The 13,304-nt window shown below is 45.0% G+C and overlaps 1 protein-coding gene and 1 long non-coding RNA gene across 2 annotated transcripts in view; both read right to left on the bottom strand.

The window, feature by feature from the left end:
* The window catches only part of ATP8A2 (ATPase phospholipid transporting 8A2), a 504,492-nt gene that overhangs the window by 52,273 nt on the left and 438,915 nt on the right, over window positions 1-13,304 (bottom strand). The window lies entirely within an intron of this gene.
* LOC115289633 lies at window positions 10,459-10,972 on the bottom strand. The gene is made up of 2 exons (XR_003907730.1): window positions 10,793-10,972; window positions 10,459-10,606 (listed from the first exon to the last, which is right to left on the bottom strand). It is a non-coding gene; the product is annotated as an uncharacterized LOC115289633 (long non-coding RNA).

Below are 13,304 nucleotides of genomic sequence, written 5' to 3' on the forward strand. Positions count from 1 at the left end.
CTTCCTTCCTTCTTTCTTTCTTCCTTCCTCCCTCCCTCTTTCCTTCCTTCCTTCCTTCTTTCTTTCTTTCTTTCTCTTTCTTTCTTTCTTTCTTTTCTTCCTTTCTTCCTTTCTTTCTTTCCTATGTAAGCATTACTTTACTCTTAGAAAAGTCTTCTCTTATTCCACATCCAGAAAACTCTTCAGTGACCTTCCTGTTATAAATGCATAATGGTCCACTTACAGCCTTCAGTCCAATGACTGCAGTAAGTCTTTCTACTTATTTCTTTCTTTTATAGTTTATTGTCAAGTTAGTTTCCATATAACACCCTGTGCTCATCCCAACAAGTGCCCTCCTCCTGCCCATAACCCACTTTCCCCTCTTCCACATCCCCATCAAACCTCAGTTTGTTCTTAGTACTTAAGAGTCTCTCATGGCTTGCCTCCCTCCCTCTCTTTAACTATTTTTTCCCCTTACCTCGCCATGGTCCTCTGTTAAGTTTCTCCTGTTCCACATATGAGTGAAAACATATGGTATCTGTCCTTCTCTACTTGACTTCTTTCACTTAGCATGACACCCTCGAGTTCCATCCATGGTGCTACAAATGGCCAGATTTCATTCTTTCTCATTGCCATGTAGTATTCCACTGTATATATAAACCACATCCTCTTGATCCACTCATCAGTTGAAGGACAGTTAAGCCCTTTCCATGATTTGGCTATTGTTGACAGTGCCGCTATGAACATTGGGTACATGTGCCCCTATGCATCGGCGCTTCTGTATCCCTTAGGTAAATCCCCAGCAGTGATATTGCTAAGGGAGTTCTGTTGTTAATTTTTTGAGGAACCTTCATACTGTTTTCCAGAGCGGCTGCACCAGTTTGCATTCCCACCAACAGTGTAGGAGGGTGCCTGTCTCTCCACATCCTCACCAGCATCTGAAGTCTCCTGATTTGTTCATTTTAGCCACTCTGACTAGCGTGAGGTGGTATCTCAGTGTGGTTTTGATTTGTGTTTCCCTGATGATGAGTGATGTTGAGCATCATTTCATGTGCCTGTTGGTCATCTGGGTGTCCTCTTTGGAGAAGTGTCTGTTCAAGTCTTCTGCCCATTTCTTCACTGGATTATTTGTTTTTTGGGTATGGAGTTTGTTGAGTTCCTTGTAGATTTTGGATACTAGCCCTTTATCTGATATGTCATTTGCAATTATCTTTTCCCATTCCATTGTTTCCTGTTAGTTTTATTGTTTCCTTGGCAGTGCAGAAGCTTTTTATCTTGATGAGGTCCCAGTAGTTCATTTTTGCTCTTGATTCCCTTGCTTTTGGGGATGTGTCAAGTAGGAAATTGCTGCATTTGAGGTCAAGGAGGCTATTTCCTACTTTCTCCTCAAGGGTTTTGATGGTTTCCTGTCTCACATTCAGGTCCGTCATTCATTTTGAGTTCATTTTTGTATATGGTGTAAGAAAGTGGTCTAGTTTCATATTTTTGCATGTTGCTGTCCAGTATAACTCAGTCATTTAAAAGACTTTTGAGTAGTAGTATTTCATTGTGTGAATATATCACAATTTGCTTAGCCAATCTCCTGTGAATGGACCTTGGGGTTCTTTCTAGTTTGGGCCTATTGTAAATAAGAAAGCTGCTGTGCATATGTGTGTACACAGTCATTTTTGTATCCGTGTGTTTTTGTTTCTTTGGGGTAAACACCTGAGAGCTGGCTTGCTTTGTCATAGGAAAAGCACAGGTATACCTCAGAGATGTTGGGGCTTCAGTTCCAGACTGTGATGATAAAGCAAGTATTATACTAAAACAAGTCAAATGAGTTGTTTCCCAGTGCATATAAAAGTCATGTCTACATTATATTGTAGTCTGCTAAATGGCAACGGCATTAGGTCTTAAAGAACAATGCACATACCTTAATTTAAAAATAGCACACTGCTGAGAAATGCTAACCATCATCTGAGTTTTCAGCAAATCATAATCTTCTTGCTGGGGGAGGGTCCTGCCTCGATGCTGATGGCTGCAGACAGATCAGGGTGGGGGGCTGAAGGCTGGGGTGGTTGCACAATATCTTTGAAGACACACTAGAGTTTGCTGTCACAAACTTCCTTTCATGAATGATTTCCCTGTCACGAGATGCAGTTTGGTAGCATTTCACTCAGATGGAACTTGTTTTGAAACTGGAGTCCATCCTTTCAAACCCTGCTGCTGCTTTATCTACTTAGTGTATGTAATATTCTAGATCCCACATTCTCATTTCACCAATCTTCCCCAGGAGCAGATTCCATCTCGAGAAACCACGCTTCTGGCTCACCCATGAGACGCAGTCCTCACCCCATCACCGTCCATCACGAGATCACGGCAATGCTGTCCGCCTTCAGGCCCCACTTCCAGTTCTGGTTCTCTCACTGTTTCCACCACATCCGACGTGACTGCCTCCATGGACGTCCTCCACCCCTCAAAGTCATCCCCGGGGGTGGGAATCAGCTTCTGCCAAACACCTGTGCATGTTGATATTTTAACCTCTTCCCACGAATCACAAATGCTCTTAATGACACCTAGAATGGTGAATCCTTTCCAGAAGGTTTTCAATTGGCTTTGCCCAGATCCATCAGAGGAATCACTTTTCATGGCATCACATTCATGGCAAAATGTATTTCTTCAAGAGTAAGACTTGAAAGCAGACACAACTCCTTGGTCTGTGTGCGGCGGAGTCCACAGTGTGGGAGCAGGCGGGGAAACTCCTTTCATCCCCTTGTGCAACTCCATCAGAGCTCCTGGGTGACCACGAGTGTTGTCAACGAGAAGCAATATTTTCAATGAAGTCTCTTTCCCTGAGCAGCAGATCTTAACGGTGGGCTTAAAATAGTCAGTAAACCACAGTGTAGTCTTCTGTCCAGACAGCTCAGAGCTACTTTGTATCAGCAGTAAGGTTGTCTCACTTGCTTCTCATTTGCGTGTTCACTGGAGTAGCACTTTCGATTTCCTTCCAGAACATTTTCTTTGCATTCCCAGCTTGGTTGTTTGGAGGAAAAGGGCTATCTTGGGGCCTGGTGCAGCTTTGGGCGTGCCTTCCTCACTAAGCTTAATCATTTCTAGGTTTTGATTCAAAGTAAGGGACGTGAGACTCTTCCTTACACTTGAACACTGAGTGGCCACTTTAGAGTTACTCATTGGCCTAATTTCATATTGTGGTGTCTCGGGGAACAGGGAGGCCCAAGGAGAGGAAGAGAGATGGGAAATGTCTGGGGGTGGAGCAGTCAGAACACACACATTTATGGACTAAGTTCACTGTCTTACATGGGTGTGGTTTGCAGTGCCCCCAAACAATTGCAAGAGTGACACCAAAGATCACCGATCCCAGGCCCCCATAACCAACAAAATAATGATGGAAAAGTTTGATATATTGTGAGAATTATGAAAATGTGACATAGAGACACAAAGTGAGCAAATGTTGGAAAAATGGTGCCAACAGACTTACTCAAGGCACGGTTGCCACAAACATTTGATGTGTAAAAAACGCAGTATCTTCGAAGCACAGTAAAATGAGGCGCGATTGTATAGGATTGGCTTTGTAGAGAAAGGTCCGAGAGTTCACCAAAGCAGTTGTACGAGTCAAGTGAATGTCTGAGCAGTTCTGTTCCACATCCTCACCGCACTTGGTATTGTCCGTATTTTTTCTGTAAGCCGCTTTAGCGGCCCATTGTGGTAATGACACTGTGCATGTGGGCTCAACTCTGACAATGTCGTCGTCACCTGAGCTACTTATGACAGAAGCCACAGGAGTGGGGGCCTTTCCCAATGATGGGCAGGGTGGCTCTGACAAAGTTAAAAAGCTCCAGAAAGAAAACTCTGAAGGAACAGAGACGCCCCTCTCCCCACCCCATCCCTACCCAAAGGAGGGAACTCGTATTTCAGGGCATGTAGTATGGGATGATTCTTTAAAGATTTGTGGCAACATTTCAACTCTTATTTATTCCCCAGCCAGTGAGGAGACAGCTTTTCCCAATGTTTCCCAAACAAGGCTATGAGGAGGTAGAGTGTTACTATGGTTGGCCTACTTGGATTATTAACTTCTCCTTTTTTGGGTAGTGGTCATTTTGATTTCCCATTTTGCTCTTGGGCACCTCATTTTAGAGACCATGAATTTCTTGAAACGATTTTTTTTGGAGGAGAAGACAATTCTTAGGTCCAGGAAATTAAGGCGAGGAAATCAGCTACTGCTGCTCTGAAATGTGGGACTCAGGTTCAAGGTGAGAACAGGACAGGTTTAAAACAGGCGCTGTATATATTTTTTAATGTTTATTTGTCTATTTTGAGAGAGAGAGAGAGAGAGAGAGAGAGAGAGAGAGAGAATGCACACGAGTGGGGGAGGGGCCAAGAGAGTGGGAGACAGAGAATCCCAAGTGCTAACAGTACAGAGCCCAACACGGGCTCCATCCTGCAGTGGTGACAGGGTGGGCTGTGGGGACACAATGGTACCAGTTCTGACTCTCCTCCTGTAGAGGTGAGCCTGCTAGCTTCCAGAAATGATGCTGGGGAGGGGGAGAGGGGCTCTGTGGTATAGCGTTTCTTCTGTGTGCTTATAGATAATTTCAATAATTACCATTCCTAGACTGTGATTCCCGGTGGTGTCAGAGAAAGCCAAAGGAGTCACTGTGCTGTCGCAGAAAGTCATCTATTTCCCCGAGGAGAAAAATTAGATGTCTCACGGCTGCAGCCACCACGGTAATTTAGGATATTAGGTTCGATATTCCAGCACAGTAGGTAGGACAGGTGCCAATGAAGATGGCCCGCCTCATCGATTTGCCGTCTGGGGGACGAGCCCCCAGGAGAGGGGAGAGTGCCCTGCACCACCATTACTGTAAGCTGGCCCTCAGCTCTGGAAGGTCCAGGGACACAGGGACATGCTGGCAGAGCCTAGGGCTCCAGACCAGACAGGTGCTGCCCTCACTTCATGCACTCACAAGCTGCTGGGGTGCCAGGACGCAGCCCCCTCATGCCCTAGCCTGGGGGGCACCTGCACTTCGTAAGGTAGAGTAAGGAGCTCCTTCCCTCTTCCTCCCAGAGGGGCGAAGGAGATCAAGGTCTTGAATCAAGAGGCCCTGCTGAGGAAGGACATACGACGGACCAAAGAGAATGATCAGCAGGTGTTTCTTGAAAAGTCAAGGGCTGTGAGGGCCTCCATGGGAGGTGGGTCTGTGCAGTCTTTAAGAGCACCCTCTGTCAGCTCAAGCTGCCCTAAGAGCATGCCAGGGATGGTGGACGTAGACCCCAAATGCTCATCCTCATAGTTCTGGAGGCTGGAAAGCCAGGATCGGGGTGCCTGCGTGCCTGCTTTCTCGTGAAAGCTCCCTTGTGGCTCAGAGAAGGCTGTCTTCTCCCTGTGCTCACATGACCTGTGCGTGTGTGCGTGTATGTGCATGTGGTGGGGGCGGGGGAGAAAGAGCAAGTTCTCTGATGTCTCCTCTTACAAGGGCACTAATCCCACTATGAGGCCCCTGTCCCTGCCACATGCCCTCACTGAACCCTAATCACCTCTCGAAGGCCCCCATCTCCAAATTATCATTGCATTAGGTGTTAAGGCTTCACTAGATAAATTTGAGAGGGACACAGACACCCAGTCCCTAACAAGCACAGACAGCCTACCCAGACCTCACTCCCACCTCTGCCACTTACTCTTACTTAATCACCATGCCTTGGCTTCGGTCTCTGTACAATGGGAAAAGTCCATTACCTAACTCATTAGGGATACCGTGAAGCCTAAGTGAACTAACGAATGCCAAGTACTCAAACAGTGCCTAGCGCCTGGTAAGTGCAATACACATTACCTGTAATGAGCTGGGGTTTTTTACACTACTGATATAAGCTCAGATCTTACTTGGAGACCCTAGGAGTGAACAACAGTGATAAAGAGCGGCTCGTGAGTGAGTCCTGAAGGAGAGCTGTATCCAGAAGATGACATTCTGTTCCAGTGGTCAGGAGGCTTACCCACCCCTGCTCTCAGGTAGCTGGACAGGCTGGGTGGTCTGATGCAGGATTCCCAGGTTGCTTATTGGTGATGGGCAGCAGGTGTTAGTAGTGAAAACAACAGTGAAATAGCTAAAATCTATTCTTTATGCTCAAGTATAAGCACCACTCACTTGTGCTCACTGCTGACAGGTGCCTTCTATTTTTAACTGATGTAGGTCAGCTTCCTATCATCATACCAGGGCAAGTGCTGCTCTTATCTCTACAGAACGCCCCTCAGAGCATGGGCTCGCTGTCGCTCTACAACGCTGAAAGAGGTCCACTGATAACTTACTTTGTACCCAAGTAGAAAAGAACAAAAGAGTAGAGGCTAATTGCTCATGAGGAATGTTCTCCATGAAAGAACATGTCAAAAGGCTCACTACGGTGCCTGTGAATCCTGGCCCATGAAGCTGGGGATAATTATCAGCCCAGACTGACACAGAGCCTTCGCCGCTCCCACAGGGCTGAGGTCTCCTCAGTCACGAGGAATTAAACTGCTGTGGAATGAGCAGCCCACAACCATCCTGATCCTTAGCAGAAATGAAAATAATTCAGAGAGGGAAGCTCGTGCAGATCCTGTCGGCCTTCAAGTTTTCTTGTAGGTTTCTTGGTGGCAGGAACCACAAACTAAAGACATCGAATCATTGTTTCAAGGGATGATAAAAACTTCTACCCCAGGAGATGGCCTTGTGGGTACACAAGGCCCTCAGCAACTCATGTAGCTTCACAGGACTGACCCTAGGAAGGAGTCTCCCCAGCTTTTGCTGAAATTAATGAAAAGGTAGACAATGGAAGCTGCCTAATTAATAAGATATATAAACTCACACATACATACCCTAAATATGAGCTGTTTTATCTCACTGCAAAGTCCTCATTAATCACTACTTTGTGCATTTAGAGTACTTTTTAAAATGCTAATATGACCTGGAAGATCTGTGGAGTCTAAATTAGAGTGAAAACGACACGATTAACAAGACACATCTTTCTAGATCTTTAACCTTACCCAAAGATTTGAAAAATAGATGATGTCACGTCAAAACCAAAAAAAAAAAAAAAAGAAGGGTAAGGGGAAGATGACAGCAGAGTAGGGGGACCCTAGATGCATCTCATCCTGCAGAAACACAATCATTCTAAATACCCCAGAATCAATCTGAAGACTGTGAGAAAAATAACTAAAGACAGAGAAGAGGCCACCTCGAAGAAGGTAGGAGGTATGAAGACATGGCTTGGGAGAGAGAGAGACTGTGGTCACCATGGTGGGGGCGGGAGCCACGGTCACAGAGAAGGGCACGAGACAGACTGGCACACAGGGGAGCAAGCATACTAGGAAAACAAATCCCCATGGCAAGGCTTGGAAAGTGAGAAGGACCAAATTCTGTGAGTTCTTGCAACCAGTGGGGCGTAAAGCCTGGATCTTAAAAGTCAGCGGGCTTGGCTCTAGGACGGCTCTGAGGGCACGGTGCTGCTCTTGCAGAGAAGCCGGGGCAAACCGTGTTTGTACACCATGTACACCATGGGAAGTGGAAACAGGGATACGAAGAGCCACTGGGGCACACAGTAGGGAGATGATTTGTCATCTCAGAGCATGACCAGAGAGACAGCATTCACAGGGGGCTAGTTTGAGAACAAAGGAACTGGCTGGTGCCATTTCCCCCCTGCCCCTCAGCATGAGCCCAGGCCACTTGGGAGCCACCAAAGGGCTGATACTTGCCACCTAACTGGCTTATACAAGCCCTGCCCCTGATGCTCTGGTTGAACTGCTCCTTCCAGTCATGCTTGCCTTAGTCCCAGCATGGTGGGGGGCCCTCCCCCCAAACACTGGCCCAAATCCCTGCCAACACACATCTCCTGATCAGGGAGTTTTACAAGGCCTTGTTTCCAGTGACTATAGGTCTCATTTCATAAGCAGACAGAGTACACCAGGTTAAGATGCACCACAGACAGGCCAGGGATCAAATACTGCTCACAACAGGCAAAGAGAGCTTCTGGAGGTGACTGATTTGAAGGATAAAGTAGAGACACTCCCAGAAATGCCAGGCCATCGGGAACAAGAGAAATTACACAGCAGAGTATGACAGGGCCTCTTCTTCATAAAGCCATTACCCGCTAAACCAGTAACACACAGAAATACGTACAGAGACTTAGACAAAATGAGAAGAGGGAGGAATCTGTCTCTAATTAAAGCACAGAGCAAGGCCATAGGTGGTGACCTAGTGAAACAGATATCAGCAGCATGCCTGATGGAGAAGCGAAAGCACTGGACTTGAGAAAAGAATGGAGGACATCAGTGAGACCATTAACACAGATATGATGAATAACATAGCAGAGACAAAGGGCTCAATATATGAAATGAGAAGCAAATCTGATGGAATGAACAATAGGCTGGAAGAAGCAGAAGAACAAGGAATGACCTAGAAGACAGAGTAGTGTAAAGAAAGCAAGCTGAGCCAAAGCAAAAAAAAAAAAAAAAAAAAAAAATTTACATAAACAAGAATAGATTCAGGGAAGTCAGTGACTCCACAAAAGGTATTAACATTCATATGATTGGCATCCTAGAAGAAGAAGAGAAAGGGGACCAGAAAATGTATCTGAAGAAATAATAACTGAAAACTTTCCTAATCTGGGGACAGGAACAGATATCCAGATCCAAAAGGCAAAGAGAACCCTCCATAAAGATCCACACCAAGACATACTATAGTTAAAATGGCAAAATATAGGGATAAAGAAAAAACATTAAGCAGTAAGACCAAAGAAGACAGTTATGTACAAAAGAAACCCCATAAGGCTATCAGTGGATTTTTCAACAGAAACTTGGCAGGCCAGAAGGGAGTGGCATGATATATTCAAAGTGCCGAATGGGAAAAACCTGCAGCCAGGAATCCTCTATCCAGCAAGGCTATCATTCAGGATAGAGGGAGAGATAAAGAGTTTCCCAGACAAACAGAAAGTAAAGGAGTATTTGAGCAGCAAACCAGCCCTTCATGAAATATTAAAGGAGACTCTTTGAGTGGAAAGGAAAGACCCAAAATGTGAGTATGAAGGTAGGAAACACAAAAGCAGTAAAAATCAACATTTCTGTAAAAAGTCAGTCAAGGAATTACAAAAGATGTGAAGTATGACACCATATATTTAAAATGGGGGTGGGGGGTTAAAGAGTGGTTCCAACCCAAAGACCCAAAGGACCACTGACTTAACCAAGACGGCTCTATGCAGAAGATGTTATATACAAACCTAACGGTAACCACAAATCAAAACCCACTAACAAATATGCAAAGAATAAAAATAAATAAATCTAAATATATCACTAAAGAAAACCAGCAAACCATGAGAGAGAAAGACAAAGGGTCAGAGAAAAATCCTCAGAAACAACCACAAAACAAGTAATAAAATGGCAATAAATATATATCAGTAACTGCTTTGAATATAAATGGACTAAATGCTCCAATCAGAAGATGTATGGTGACAGAACGGATTAAAAAAACACAACCAAAACAAAACAGAATACAAAAGAAAACAAGACCCATCTATATGCTGCCTACAAGAGACTCATTTCAGACCTAAAGACACCTGGAGACTGAAAGTGAGGAGATGGGGAAACATTTGTCACGTGAGTGAATATCAAAAGAATCAGAGTAGCAATACTTCTATCAGACAAATAGACTTTAAAACAAAGACTTGAACAAGACACAAAGGACAGTACGTAATAATAAAGGGAATGATCCTACAAGTTCTAACAATTGTAAGTATTTATGTCCCCAACACGGTAGACCCAAATACATAAAAGAGTTAATGACAAACATAAAGGAATCAATAACAACACAATAGTAGGGGACTTTAATATTCCACTTACATCAATGGATAATTCATCTAAACAGAAAATCAATAGGAAATAATGGCTTTGAATGATAGACTGGACCAGATGGATTTAACAGATCAGAATATCCCATCCTTAAGACAGCAGAATACCCATGCTTTTCAAGTGCACATGGAACACTCTCTAGAATAGATCACACATTAGCCCACAAAAACAGCCTCAACAAATTCAGGAAGCTTGAAGTCATACCATTCACCTTTGCTGACCACAACACTATAAAACTAGAAGTCAGCCACAAGAAAAAACTCTGTAATGACCACAAACACATGGACGATAAATAACATACTACTCAACAATGAACGGGTCAACCAAGACATAAAAGGAGAAATGAAGTACATCAGAAACAAAAGAAAATGAAAACACAATGGTCCAAAACCTTTGGGACACAGCCAAAGAGGTTCTAAGAGGGAAGTTTAAAGCAACACAGGCCTACCTTAAGAAATGAGAAAAAATGTCAAATAAATAACCTAACTTTATGCCTAAAGGAACAAGAAAAAGAACAAATGAAGCCTTAAACCAGCAGAAGGAAGGAAATAAGAAAGATGAGAGTAGAAACAAATGATATAGGAAATAAAACCAAGAACGCTTTTACAAGAGATTTGCATGGTTTCTTTTTTCCTAAAACCAGAGCCTTCAAATTGGTTATCATTTCTGAGATGCAATGCCACAGGATATATCCCCAGGCCTCCCTGGGGAACGTTTGTCTTCACTTTCCTCCACTGTCAGGGGTGTTCCATGAGCAAGCTGAAGGAAAATGGGGTTAACAGTCACAAAAACATACCTGGGTTGGAAAATAATTTGTACACTGGATGGCTGATCAGCAGGCACATTCCCAGCTACAGCTGTAAGCCGGAGCTTACTGGGGCTGGGCACAGAGGTGGGGACGGACATGGAAAGCCCTAGAATCGCCAAGCTTTAACTATATCGCACTTCTGCTCAGATCCAGGTTTCTTTACTGTCTCTTAACTCCTTCTTGTGGGCCCAGGTTTCTGTTTCCCACCCCATTGGAGTAGCCTTTGGGGTGCTTCTTAAATCTATATCCCAGAATGGAGATTCACGATCACAAGGATTCTCAGGAGGAGAGTGATGTCTCTTTGGGGATATAGACGCTGGGCTCCATTGCCTCACAAAGTCACAATGAACATTCACTGAGGGAGTGGAGTTCTAGAACCCAGTGTGGCAGCCTTGGGCTAACTTCTTACTGCTCCTTCAGGGACTTCCTCGGCAGCTGAATACGGTAGTGAAGAATGAGGACTTTGGACTCAGATGAACCTGGGATAGAACTGCACTTCTATGCTTTAGACCATGACACTTAAACTCATTAGTTAACCTTACATGCCTCCGTTTCCTCCTTGGTAGAACCACAAGACCAGCAGTACCTCCCTCCCAAGGCTGTTGTGCCCAGTGTCTGGTTAGCTGTGTTCATACACATTTCATTTCACCGAATCCCCCAAGAAGCCCGGGGCTCACCCTTCAGCACTAAGCATGTACTGCTTCCTTCCTTAAGCTCTGCCTTGCCTTCTCCACCCCCAAACATCTGTGCTGTGCCTTGTGCTGATCTTGAAGCAGCTCTGACTGTAAAAGGCCTGAGGTGGAGCAAATGAGCTCAGTGGCGGGTGCATGGCACCCGGTCATCTGAGCCCCTGCCAGCTGGCCTTGGTCCACCCCTCAGCTGGTCTTCTCACAGCAGAACAATCCGTGGATCCCTCGATGAGATATTTTCTCCGATGTTTTCTTTACCTCTGACAACTGCAGCTGAAGTTTAGCAGCAGCCTGTGGCTCCCCAGGGATGTCTTCTGCCTATTTCTCCCTCTCTCTCCCTTTCAGTCACTCTTGCTGTTACTTTTTACTGCTCCCTCACACCAAAGTTCAGATTTCCTTTTTTTAATAGAACAAATATTCTTGCGGGGGGGGAAAGACTTGCTTTGGTCAAGTTTTCATGATAACCAAGTGAGTACTGCACAACATCCAAGTACCAAATTAAGAAAGCAATGCTTTCTACTCACTGGGTTCATTTCTTTCTTTCACAAAACTAAAAGCTTCACAGCAGCTACCAAGGTGCCTCCCTTCCCCAGCAGCGTGCAAGCACCCGTTCTGTGTCAACCTCTCAGTTACTCACAAGAGTTACAACGATGGAGGGAGCACACTCCTCCAGGGCTGCATCCACAGACATAGACACACGTTGACAACGCACGAGATCATTCGTCTCTACGTACACGCGGCCAGATGGATGCATGTAAGGATACACAAGCACATCCTGCAGGAACTCCAAACTCCCAGCAAGGGTGTCTCAAGCAATATAAATGTGCAGTGTTACTCTAATACCAACCCTCACTTCTTCCCAGCCCTGCCCTGGCATTTTCCACTTTCCTTAAAGACACCACTGGCCTCAGGGCCAAGTGGGAGGTGGATCTTTATTTGAGCTTCTGCTTTCTTCTATGGAACCTCTCTTGCTGGGTGCTCCCAGGTATATTATTCCTTTTTTTTATTTATTTGAGAGAGAGAGAGCGAGCCAGTGAGCATAAGCAGGGGGCAGAGAAAGAAAGAAAGAGAGAGAGAGAGAGAGAGAGAGAGAGAATCTTAAGCAGGTCTGCGCTAAGTGCAGAGCTTGATGCGGATTCAGTCTCATGATCATGATATGACCTGAACGGAAATCAAGAGATGGACGGTTAACCAACTGAGGCACCCATGTGCCCCTCCCATGTATATTATTTCTCAGCCCCACAGAAACACTGACTGAGCCCCCCAGGTGTCTCCTCACTTCCAATTTTAGCTTAGAAATCCTAGTCTGACTTTAAGATACATAAATTCTTTTGTGACATTTCCGACCCTTCTCTTTTTCTGTTCTGCTTGAAATGTAACTTCTCAACGATTTAAACAATTCAGCTATTTCATGGGTACGTTACTTCCCCAGTACAGCGCCATGGTGCTGAGAAAGCGGTTCTATATCCTTACTCAATAAAGCAAACTGTGCCATGGCTTGGTGCTTGGTACCAGACAACATGGTGCATGTCTGTTAATGGATGGCTCACAATCTGCAGGAGCCTGGGGCTTTATCAGTGGGGTGTGCGACTCTTGATCTCGGGTCATGAGTTCAAGCCTCACAGTGAGAGTGAGAGTGAGAGTGAGAGTGAGAGTGAGAGTGAGAGAGAGTGAGAGAGAGAGAGAGAGAGAGAGAGAGAGAGAGAGAGAGAGTACACTGCAGGGTCCATTGAGATTTTAGGGTCCTTGGCTATTCTTCAGTAGGGCACATCTAATTAAAGTTAATACCAGTGAAACAAAAATAATTTCTTGGCCTTCAAAGCCTCCCAGAGGCCATCTGAAGGTTAGAAAAGAATCGTTTTTATAAAGCGGAAATAACTTGAGTGAGGAGAGGAGGCCTGTAGTTGACGGCCCAGCAGCTCTCCAGAGATGCCCAGCTTGTAGATGCTGAGACTTAACT

Source organism: Suricata suricatta, chromosome 4 (genome assembly GCF_006229205.1).
Source record: "Suricata suricatta isolate VVHF042 chromosome 4, meerkat_22Aug2017_6uvM2_HiC, whole genome shotgun sequence".
NCBI lineage: Eukaryota > Metazoa > Chordata > Mammalia > Carnivora > Herpestidae > Suricata > Suricata suricatta.